Raw genomic sequence first — 12125 nt, 5'->3', positions numbered from 1 at the left:
CGAGATTAGTTTACTACTACAGAAGTCAATATGGCCAGGGGTTTATAATTGGGATGCAAAACAAAGAAACAAGGATAATTCTACCAAGAATAAAGCATAACACTGGCAACTGAAAATGTGATTCAGGTGTCCAAACATGTTAAATAAGCCAAGGTTTAAAGATTGATCTAACTTTCACTGATTTGTTTCCATAGCAAGATTAAAATTTAAAAACACTGATCTACTTATTTATGAAAACAAAATTACTTTAAAATATTTTATGAAATCAACAGTACTTTTTTCATGTTTTCCTAAAATGTAAAGCTGCTTTTGTTTTATTTTATCTGTTATAAGACAACTCCTACCTGAAATGGCTGAAACCTGTGAGGAATGCTGTGGAAGCTGTGGAATGCTGGGCACCAGAGCAGTTTTCCTTTTCTTTATTGATTAAGGTTTCTATCACTTGATGTGGTAAACCTTTTAGAGGCAGGAAAGATAGACAGTTGCAATATTTGTAAGCTTGTTCTTCTTCAGTACTTAAAGGGCATTATCAACTTTCATTTAGTCTTTTTAAAGCCTTGTTTTAATCTGTTTTATGATAACTAAACTGAAACTTACAGAAGTGAATGAAGTGAACTTGTCTGAAGAGGTGACTCGGCTGGTTAGGATTAGAGTTGATCCCCAGGGACATGGTAAAGACTCTAAATACACCATTCCATTCTAAGATGTTGGCCATGCAAAGATTGACTTGGATATTATACACTTGTAAGTATGCATATAAAAACCTCATAGCAATTTCATCTCTGATATCATCACAAAGACGTTGTAAATATATTTATTATAATAAATATAATGGCTTTGATATATTAATTTCTCTACATGGTAATTAATGTACCATTCATGCTTCTCTATCTTTTCCACAATAGTGTCAAAGATGGAGTCCAAATGGCTTCCTGGTCTCCTTGACTCCTTAGCCTTCTAGTTCATCAGGTAGAAGGACTGGACAGCTGACTATGAGTAGGGCTTCTGGGACTATGGTTCTGGTCATAGCCTCTGAGGAAGTGGGACAATAGAGGCAAAATTGTGATCTCATCCTGGTTAGTCCTGGGTCTTACCTACACAAAGCACTCTGTCAAGCAAAACAAAGAGAAGCCAAAAGAGACTGATAGGGACTAACAACACTATATTATACTCTTCAGATTTTTTCAAAGAAACTTTAACTTTACCTGTTCCTGAGTTAGATCTTAACATCAGTTTGGGAAAGTAGGAAAATGGTATCTCTGCTGCCAGATAGTGAAGTATTCATGTGGGAACTGGATGAAGTTCATGACATATACAGAGCGTGGTAATAGTTTAAACCAAAGACAAAAATCACATGATTTCTAGTCCAAAGAGTAAAAAGGTAAGAACTGAAGACTGAACTAACAAAGCAGAGGAGAAAAAAGCTTGATTTTTAGAGTATTTCAGAATTATCTGGAACAATGCTCTGATCAGCCTTCTTCATCACAGACATTGAATTTGTGTTCTGTAATTGGAGCACGAGAAAGGCTATGGGAACTTTCAACACGAGTTTCAGACAGGGTTTCCTCTTGGTGGGTTTCTCTGATTTCCCTCAATTGGAGCTCCTTCTTTCTGTCCTCATTTCCGTTTTCTACTCCCTAACTCTCTTCGGCAACTCCACCATCATCATCCTTTCACAACTAGATGCTCGACTTCAAACGCCCATGTACTTCTTCCTCTGCCACCTGTCCTTCCTGGACCTGTGCTACACCACCAGCATTGTGCCCCAGCTCCTGATTAACCTCTAGGGTTATGACAGAAGCATCAGCTACGGAGGGTGTGTGGCCCAGCTCTTCCTTTTCCTTGCTTTGGCCTCCACAGAGAGTGTGCTCCTGGTAGTGATGGCCTTTGACCGCTACGCTGCTGTGTGCCGCCCACTACACTACACGGCCATCATGCACCCCGTTCTCTGCCTCTCACTAGCTATTGTTTCATGGCTAGGAGGATTCATGAACTCTCTGATTCAGACGAGCCTCATGATGGCGATGCCTCTTTGTGGACACCGATTGAACCACTTCTTCTGTGAGATGCATATTCTCCTGAAGTTGGCCTGTGAGGACACAGAGGGAACAGAAGCCAAGATGTTTGTGGCCCGAGTTGTAATCTTGATTTTTCCTGTAACATTAATTCTGGGTTCCTATGCAAATATTGCTCAGGCAGTGCTGAAGACCAAGTCAATGGCAGGATGCAAAAAGGCTCTGGGGACTTGTGGGTCCCACCTCGTGGTGGTTTCTATGTTCTATGGTGCAGCCATCTACACATACTTACAACCCAAGGGCAGCTATTCTGAGAGCAAGGGGAAGTTTGTGGCCCTTTTTTATACTATCATCACCCCCATGCTCAACCCTCTGATCTATACCCTGAGGAACAAGGATGTGAAGGGGGCTCTGTGGAAGGTGCTAGGGAGAGGCACAGACTTGGGATAGAAAACCAAAGGACCAACATAGTCTGGCCTAACAGTTCATGAGTTATGGACTCATCCTGTCCTTGCAAAGCAGTTAGTACAAAATGAGTATCAGCAGAACTCATGGGCTTGGTGCTTCCTTGCTTTGTAGTTGAAAGTGGAGATCTATTGAAATGCTTTGTAGTTCAGTTTTATATGAAACAGTGAGAGCTGATTTATACCATGGTGCTTGGAGAATGTATATGTGTTCTCTTGTAGAAAGGAGTCAGTTCCTAGGCTATCTTGGAAGGCAGAGAAACATTATCCTGATGGCATTGCCTTCCAGATTCCTAGCATGGTGCTGTGAGGAATGCCCTATGATACTAAGTTAAGACATGCATTGATGCCTATTTTTCTAAGTCCTTCCATCTTGTCTATGTCCCTACACATCTCAGGATCCCTTTTAAGGTTTATTGAAGTGGATACCCTTCTGTGATATTTGGAGAACGTAAGAAATAATAATTAATGGTGTATCATGGAGCACCTAGAGGCCAGATATGAATATTGTTTTTCTACTTGAGGTAGCATGCAAAGTATTAGGGAGGCATTTTTTAAGGGGGAGTCATGGTTTCCACAGCTTCACAATGTACCTCAGAAATGCTGCTTGGTGGTGGGAAGATGATAACTTCACAAAAGTGGAGAGACTAGAGAAACTAGAGAATAAATTAAACATCATCTTAATTAGTATATATCACTGCTTTGCCTGGCTCATTCTTTCCAAAGTTCTAGAGTCTGCTGAATTACCTCTTCTTACCTCAAGGGTCAAATAGCATGCCTTTACAGAGCTATCTAGTCCATGGTAACTGGTCTCATTTCTAGAACTTTTAATGTAAGAGTTCTCTATAAGTTCAAGCCTTGTGCTTTTGTAACTTGTTGTTACATTTAATTATCTCAATGTGTAATATAGGCTAATTCCTACCTCATATTGGTTATATCTACCAAGAGACCAAATGCCAGATTATTATTTTGCATTGTTATTTTCAAGTTTCCCCAATACTAAATAGAAATTCATTATTTAAATATGCCCTATTTCTAAATTTTATCCAGTTAGCTGCTACCTAAGATTCTCTATTTTATATTTACTAACTCAGCGAACTAGCCAATGTTGTACACAAATAAATGTGTTTTTCACTGTATTTTGTTTATCAAAGTCTAAATAATTCAAGCATCTGTATCACCTAATAGAAAAAAGTATTTATTTGGATGCAGAATAGAATTTAATAAAATTGTCTTGTGGTTATTATGTTTTATTATGAAGCTTGCAGTGAACATAGCAATTCAATTATATTAATAGAAACATATTTCATATTCAAGAAATCTGAAGAAGCCACTGGTGTATTTGGGCACACAGTCATCCATGGCTTTCCACAAATTTTATCTTGTGAGAAGGAAATTGCATTTCCATGGAAACCTACGCCCCTTAGGATCTTCTCATCCAGGACAGTAGTTAATTAGTCATCAGAGAGCATGGATCCCCAAGCTACTCCAGAACCAGTCAGTGATTCCCAAGTCTCTCCGCTGTGATAGAGATAGTTAGAGGCAACTTTCTTGCATTTGGTAGAATATTAACATACTTTCTTGCCATTTCTTTTTATGGTTTTGTTTTATACTTAATTTGTTAGTTTTAAAAATAAAATTAATTGCATATATTTGATATTCATAAAAGGATGTTATGGGTTCCATAAAGGAAGTAAGGTCACTAGTATCTAAAACAGATTAATGTACCTTTCATCTAACAAGACACTTTTAATTTCTTTTTGTATTAGAGAAGAGAAGATCTGATTATAACAATTACTTATTGGACACAAGTATCTCACAGAATACAATTTTATTAACTACATCACTGTTTTGTAATTAGACATCAAGACTTGACCACCTTAGATAGCGAAAATTTTGTATCCTTTGAGCCACATCTTCTGATTTCCTCTCAGTTCACTACACATCATTGGCTCTGTTTTAGTCTCTGTGTATTTGATTATTGTGTGAACTTTCCCTTAAAAGCCTATTTTTATTCACCCCCACAAAGAGAGCAATGATAAACCAAAGAAGTAATTATACCCACATAAAAATTAGTGAACCAGTGACTTTGTTGTAGTTAATTGCAGAAGCTTGGATGACTCACAGGGAGCTTTATCATTGGAGAATTCACTCAAGCACTAGTGTCAGCTAGTGAAAGCCATGATACTGGGGTTCCCTGTGTGTCATATAGACAGATAGACTATTGAAAAGTCTCTTCTTCCTGAGAAACTATTGTTTCAACAATCTTGGAGAGGGGTCCATGGGTCATGTAAGTTTCATGAGCCTTTAAATCTTGAGAGTCTTCTAACTTTTATAAGACTGGTGAGCTTCCTGTCTCCTTCATGTGGAGGAAACAACTACACAGCATTAACTTAAAAAAAACTATGGATAAGAAAGCTGATGTTTTTTTTCTATTTTATTTCACTTACTATAATGTCCTTTTAGCTTATCATATAGTAGCATACAACAAGATCTTTTTTTTTGAAATGTAATCACATTTTTTGGGGGGAATATGCATTATAATTTCATTATCCAATAGACCACTGGTAGATAGTAGGGTTGTTTCCATCTTATCTGTGATGAGCTAAAGAACAGAGAGCATGATCCAGCCATCTTGAAAAGGCAGTGATTTCATTTGTTTTCATCATCCCAGAAGAAAGATCTTTAGATTCTCTGGTAGTTATATTTTATTGAGTATGTATTTTAAATTAAAGTAATCCTTTTAAAATATGTATAAGTATTTGGTTGCATATATTTCTGTGTACCATGTGTGTGTCTAGTTCCCATGGAGTCCAAAAAAAGGCATTGGAAACCCTGGATCGGGGTTCCAGATGCCTTTGAGTCACCATGGGTGACTGGGTGCTGGGAATTGAACCCAGCTCCACTGTAAGACCAGAAAGTGTTCCTAACCACTGAGCTGTCCCTTTAACCCCATTTTAAATTTCCTAATGAATCATCCTATTATTCCCCCCAATGTTTGTATCGATCTACATTCCTTTTTTTTTTATGCTGTCACAAATACCTCTTATCTTTTCACACACATCCATTCTAGGGAGTATAGGTAACATCAAAGAGTCATTTCAATATTATTTCCTGGTAATTAGTAACAGTGAACAGATTTTATATGTTTATTAGAAAATGTTTAATGTCTTCTATGGAGTAACGGTCTCTGTCCACTTTAAAAATGGATTTCCAGTTCTTTTATTGTAAGAGTTAGTCATAAATTTGGGACACCTCCTTCTCTCCAGTCACATAACTTTCCCCAATCTGTAGGGCACTGTTCATGTTTGCTGATGTTTTGCACTTCAGAAGTTTTTTCCTGAAAAAAATACTCATGTACTTACTTTTTAATCCTGAGCTTTCATATGTGAGCACAAAACATACTGCCAAGGTCAATGTTGAGATTTTCCTTGTGATCTCCTCCAGAAATTTTATAGTTGTGGTCTTACCCTAAGGTCTTTTATTTAATTTATATTGACATTTATATATAGCATAATATATCAACACATGCATATGCATGTTTGTTTAGGGAAAGTTTTAGAAGTGAGACTGGAGTGAAGGTTCAGCTGTTAAGAGTATTGACTGCTCTTCAAAACAACCTGGGTTTGACTCTCAGCATCCACATGTAGGCTCACAACCAGCTGGGTTTGACTCTCAGCATCCATGTGTAGGCTCACAACCAGCTGGGTTTGACTCTCAGCATCCATGTGTAGGCTCACAACCAGCTGGGTTTGACTCTCAGCATCCATGTGTAGGCTCACAACCAGCTGGGTTTGACTCTCAGCATCCACATGTAGGCTCACAACCAGCTGGGTTTAACTCTCAGCATCCACATGTAGGCTCACAACCAGCTGGGTTTGACTCTCAGCATCCACATGTAGGCTCACAACCAGCTGGGTTTGACTCTCAGCATCCACGTGTAGGCTCACAACCAGCTGGGTTTGACTCTCAGCATCCACATGTAGGCTCACAACCAGCTGGGTTTGACTCTCAGCATCCACGTGTAGGCTCACAACCAGCTGGGTTTGACTCTCAGCATCCACATGTAGGCTCACAACCAGCTGGGTTTGACTCTCAGCATCCACGTGTAGGCTCACAACCAGCTGGATCTGATGCTTTCTTTTTGCTTCCATGTGGTACACAAACACACATCGAGGCAAAACATCCATATATAACAATAAATAGATGCATAAAAATTTATAGGGATTATAATACATAAATCTCGAACACATCATGAGAAAGGCAGTGGAGATATATTGCAAGAGCCAGAGGACCAAGGCGCCTGCTGTAATATCATGTTTTCTAGACGAAGCAGGGATGCTACACCCATGAAATCTCAACAATATGGTTGCCTAAACAAGGTCTACATAAAAATAACTAACATGCCAATGTAGATGAGGGAAATATCACAATATCTTGGGTTAATTCAAACCAAGCAAGTGAAAGATTTGTATAATTAAAAACTTTATGGCATCAAAGAAAAAATCAAACACCAGAAGAAGATGGAAAATTTTCCTGTGTTCATGGGTCAGTAGAATTAATATTGTAAAATTGGCCACCTTATCAAAAGCAATCTACAGATTCAATGCAATCCTGATCATAATTCCAATACAATTCTTCACAGAACTTAAAAAAATCTTTAATTTCATATAGAAACACAAAATGTCAGGATAGCTAAAACAAGTCTGAATAATAAAAGAGTTGTTAGAGAAGTCACCTTTATGATTTCAAGCTGTACTACAGATATATTGTATCTGTAGTAATTTAGAGCATTGTATCATCATTAAAATAGACACATTGATCAAGGAATTGAGTTGATAACCCAGATACAATGTCACACAGCCATGGATACCTTATTTTTGACACAGTTAAAAGTACACACTGAAAAAATATAGTATTTTAAACAAATGGTTTTGCTTAAACTGAAGGTTATATTCAGAAGAATAAAAACTGACCCATATTTATCACCCCATACAAAATCAACTCCAGTTGGACCAAGGACCTCAGTATAAGACCAGACACCCTGAATATGATAGACTTTCTTAAGTGGGAAATAGGCTTGAATTCATGGGCACAGAAAAGGACTATTCTGAATACCCAAGACACAATACACATATCAAATGACTCCCAAGAAAAAGGAAGGAGAGGTCCCTGATCCTGAAAAGGCTTGTTCCAGCATTGTAGGGGATTACCAGGACAGAAGTAGGAGGGGGTCGATAGGAGAATGGGCATAGGGAAGAGGGCTTAAAGAACTTATGGGGGGGACCCTGGAAAGGGAAAATCATTTGGAATGTAAACAAAGAATATAGAAAATAAAAAAATTATAATTGAAAAAAGAAGAAGCACCGAAAAGTTTGAAGATAATCTATTACTGATGGGGCCTAATAAAACTAAAAAACTGTCCAGCAAAGGACAGAATATTATATCCCTGGAAGTCCTGCTCTTTTTTGAAGAAAAACATAGGATGAGTGAATTGGGCGGCAGCAGGGGTGGGGAGGTTGGAAGCAGGAATTGAGAGATGTGGAGGGAGGGGAAACTGAAGTTGGAATGTAGTGCATGAGAGAAGAATATTTTAAAAAGATAAAACATGAATGGCTGAAAAACCCTTAAAAATGTTCAACATTCTTAGCCTCAGGGAGATTAAAAATTGAAGGTACTTTTAGATTTCACTTTTCTCCCCATAAGCTTTAGAAAGACCCTGAAATTGACCAGTTAACAGAAGGCTTACCTCACGTACCAAATGTCTTCCTGCTAATATCAAAGAAATGACAAGTGTGTCTTCTGTATTGATTACACACTGCTGGGGCAGAATACCTTACAAAAGTAACTTAATGAAAGTAAGACTCATTTTGTCTCACAGTTTGAGGGTTCAGACCATCGTGACACAGATGTGTTGAAGCCCTTGGTGCACTGCATCAGCAGCCCGGAAGCAAGCACAGAGGCATGCCAGCTTCTGGCCACTCTTCCCTCTTTATTCAGTCTGACAATTAGGATAAGTTTTCATGCTCTAGTTTATGTAATTTGGAAAGTTCTTTGCAGATAATTTCAGAGGCTAACTTGACTGTGAGAATCACTCAAAGGCTTTCACAGAGACTTTTCCTCTTCGATTCTAGATCCTGTAATGTTGACAATCCGTATTAGCCATCACACACACTCGTCGTACTTTCTTTCAAAGCCACATAATAAATCATATATACGTTAACATAAAAATATAAGTTCTATTAAGCAGAAGTAAAGCTCTTCCAATTATTCAGAGATGATGTGATTTTCTGTGTAGATGATCTGAAGAACCTAGACAGAGAAGAGGTCAGTTAGTAGCTCCTGAGAAAACAACATCTATAAACAAACATTGTATTTTTACAGCATCACCATGTAAAAGCAGAATCAGGGGGGAAAGAACAGCACCATGTATTGTACTTTAAAAGAGAAGCATCCTTGTATAATCTAACAAAATATGTATAGGACCTGTTTGCTAAAACTACCAAAGATCTGTGGAATAATTGGTAGAATACATATAATGAATAGAGGGTGGTGTTTTGCTCAATGATCAAAATATTCAGTGTGGCAAAGATGCAAATTCTCTAAAAATTACTCTGTGCACTATTAATAATGCCAATCAATATCCCAGAGTTTTCATTTAGATGCAAAAAAGAATGAGTGGCCTTTACATGGGAAGGAAAACAACTGAAATAGTTGAAGACACTTTTGAAGAAGGCAACAGTCAAAGGGCTAACTCACTGTATTTAAGACTTACCATAGAGCAACAGAAAAAAAGCATGCAGTATTGAAAAGTAATGGATGCACGAGTTGAGAGAACAAAAAGTTCCAGAAATAGAACCATACGAAATGGTCACTTGATTTTTTTTTTCTAGTAAAATTGAAAAAGCATCCAATGGAGAAGGGTCTATCTTCTTAACATGTGAGGTTGATAAATATCATGGTGCTGTAATCAACCCAGCTTAACTATAGTCTGAAAATCAAGTCATGTCTACCTGAATTAGTTTAGCTAATACTTTGCTTAGAACATTATTTATGTATTAAAACCAGATTGATCTGGAGCTGGCGAGGTGGCAGTTAGTACTTTCTGCTCTTGTAGAGGACATGAGTTCAGTTCCTAGCATCCACAGGGAGGCTTACAACCACCTGTGACTCCAGTTCCAGGACATCTGACACCCTCTTCTGCTCTCTATGGGCATCAGTAACACACTTGGTATACATACATACTCACAGACAATCATTCATGTACACAACGTAAAAATAAACGTGTAAAAAACCAGATTGGTCTATATGTTTTTGTTTCTAATATCCTTGATTTATTTCTCACTGAGCTTACAAAAACTCAAATCAGTATATTCAGTTAGAGTAGGTTAGCTCTATTTGTTCAATGAAATTGAATAGAGTTGATCTGTTAGTTTGGTTGGGATTGGTCATTAGAATAAGAGATGTTCAATTACCCAACATATTAGATTGATTTTGTATTGTATTGTAAAAGGAAATAAGATTCTAACCCATGAGACATCACAAATAAACTTTGAATGCACCAAACTGTGTAAATTAAGCTGCTCACCAAGCAACAAACACTGTTTGGCTCCACATATAGCAGGGAAGTGCTTAGAGCTGTGGAATTCATAGAGGCACTGACTGACATTGTACTCTGCAGAGGAGAGGAGAAGGAAAGAATTGGAATTTAATGTACTCAATTTTGAAAGGTGAAAATCTTCTAAAGATCCATAGAAGCAAAATAATGTGACTATACTTAATGTGATCATGCTGTATACTGAAAATACTTGTTGATATATTGTTCTATGTGCTTTATCACAACTGAAATGAAAAATTTAAGAAGCACCCACAAATATCAAAATTAGTCTGCCAAGAATAAAAAAAGGTTTAGCATAATTGTCATTGCTAAAAGTTATAAACTATTATTTTTTTAAATCCATTTATTTATTTATTTATTTATTTATTTATTTATTTATTTAAAACTCCAGATTTTATTCCCCTCCCGGTCCACCCTCCCAACTGTTGCACATCCCATACCTCCCCCCCACCCATTGTCTCCATGAGATTGTCCCCACCTCCCATCCCCCACTCCACCAGATGGCTAAACTCCCTGGGGCCTCCAATCTCTTGAGGAAATCTTCTCTGACTAAACCCAGACCTGGCAGTCCTCTGCAATATATGTTTTGGGGGCCTCATATCAGCTGGTCTATGCTGCCTGGTTGGTTGTCCAGTGTCTGAGAGATCTTGGGGATCCAGGTTAATTGAGACTGCTGGTGCTCCTCCAGGGTCACCTTCCTCCTCAGCTTCTTCCAGCTTTCCCCTACTTCACCTATAGTGGTCAGCAGCTTCTGTCCATTGATTGGGTGCAAATATTTGCATCTGACTCTTTAAGCTGCTTCCTGGGTCATTCAGAGGGCAGTCATGATGGGTCCCTTTTTGTGAGCACTCCATAGCCTCAGTAATAGTGTCAAGTCTTGGGAACTTCCCTTGAGCTAGGTCCCACTTTGGGCCTGTCGCTGTACCTTTTTCCCTCAGAATCCTCTCCAGTTCCATCCCTGCAGTTTTTTTCAAATAGGAACAATTATGAGTCAGAGTTTTGACTGTGAGATGGAAACCCCATCCCTCACTTGGTGCCCTGTTTTTCTGCTGGAGGTGGACTCTACAAGTTCCCTCCCTCAATGTAGGGTATTTCATCTAAGGTCCCTCCCTTTGAGTCCTGAGAGTCTCTCACCTCCAGGTCACTGGTACATTCTGGAGAATCCCCCCCAACCTCCTACATCTTGAGGTTGCCTGTTTCCATTCTTTCTGCTGGCCCGCAGGGTTTCAGTCCTTTTCACCCTACCCAATACCAGATCACTTCCCCCTCTCCTTGCCACATTCCCTTTCCCTCCCAAGACACTCCCTCCCTCCCCCTCCTTGTGGTTGTTTTCTTCTCCCTCCCAAGTGGGACTGAGGCATCCTCACTTGGGCCCTTCAGCTTGTTGATCTTTTTGAGTTCTGTGGACTGTATCTTGAATATCCTGTACTTTTTTCCTTTTTACTACTATCCCCTTATTAGTGAGTACATATTATGCATGTCCTTTTGGGTCTGAGTTACCTCACTCAGGATGATATTTTCTAGTTCCATCCATTTGCCTGCAAAACTCAGGATGTCCTCATACTTAATAGCTGAGTAGTATTCTATTGTGTAATTGGAGCACATTTTCTGTATCTATTCTTCTGTCATAGGACATCCGAGTTGTTTCCAGCTTCTGGCTATCACAAATAAGACTACTATGAACATAGTGGAACATGTGCTCCTGTGACATGGTGGTGTATCTTTTGGGTATATTCCCAAGAGCGATATTGATGGGTCTTCAGATAGATTTATTTCTACTTTTCTGAGAAACCTTCAAATTGTTTTCCAGAGTGGTTGTACCAGTATGCAATCCCACCAGCAATAGAGTAGTGTTCTTCTTTCTCCACATCCTTGCCAACAAGTGCTGTCACCTGAGGTTTTGATCTTAGCCAGTCTGATTGGTGCAAGTTGGAATCTTAGGGTCATTTTGATTTGCATTTCTCTGATCACTAAGCACTTTGAGCATTTCTTAGGTGTTTCTCAGACATTCAAGATTCCTCTGTTGTA

At 38.6% G+C, this 12125-nt stretch overlaps 1 pseudogene; it reads left to right on the top strand.

Moving 5' to 3' along the window:
• The first annotated feature begins 1529 nt into the window (after positions 1-1529).
• LOC127694526 (olfactory receptor 10-like) lies at positions 1530-2465 on the top strand (annotated as a pseudogene).
• The last annotated feature ends 9660 nt before the right edge of the window (positions 2466-12125 follow it).

This window comes from Apodemus sylvaticus, chromosome 10, assembly GCF_947179515.1.
Source record: "Apodemus sylvaticus chromosome 10, mApoSyl1.1, whole genome shotgun sequence".
Classification (NCBI taxonomy): Eukaryota; Metazoa; Chordata; class Mammalia; order Rodentia; family Muridae; genus Apodemus; species Apodemus sylvaticus.
Note: the sequence above shows the minus strand (reverse complement) of the source record. Positions and strands in the feature narration are given on the sequence as shown.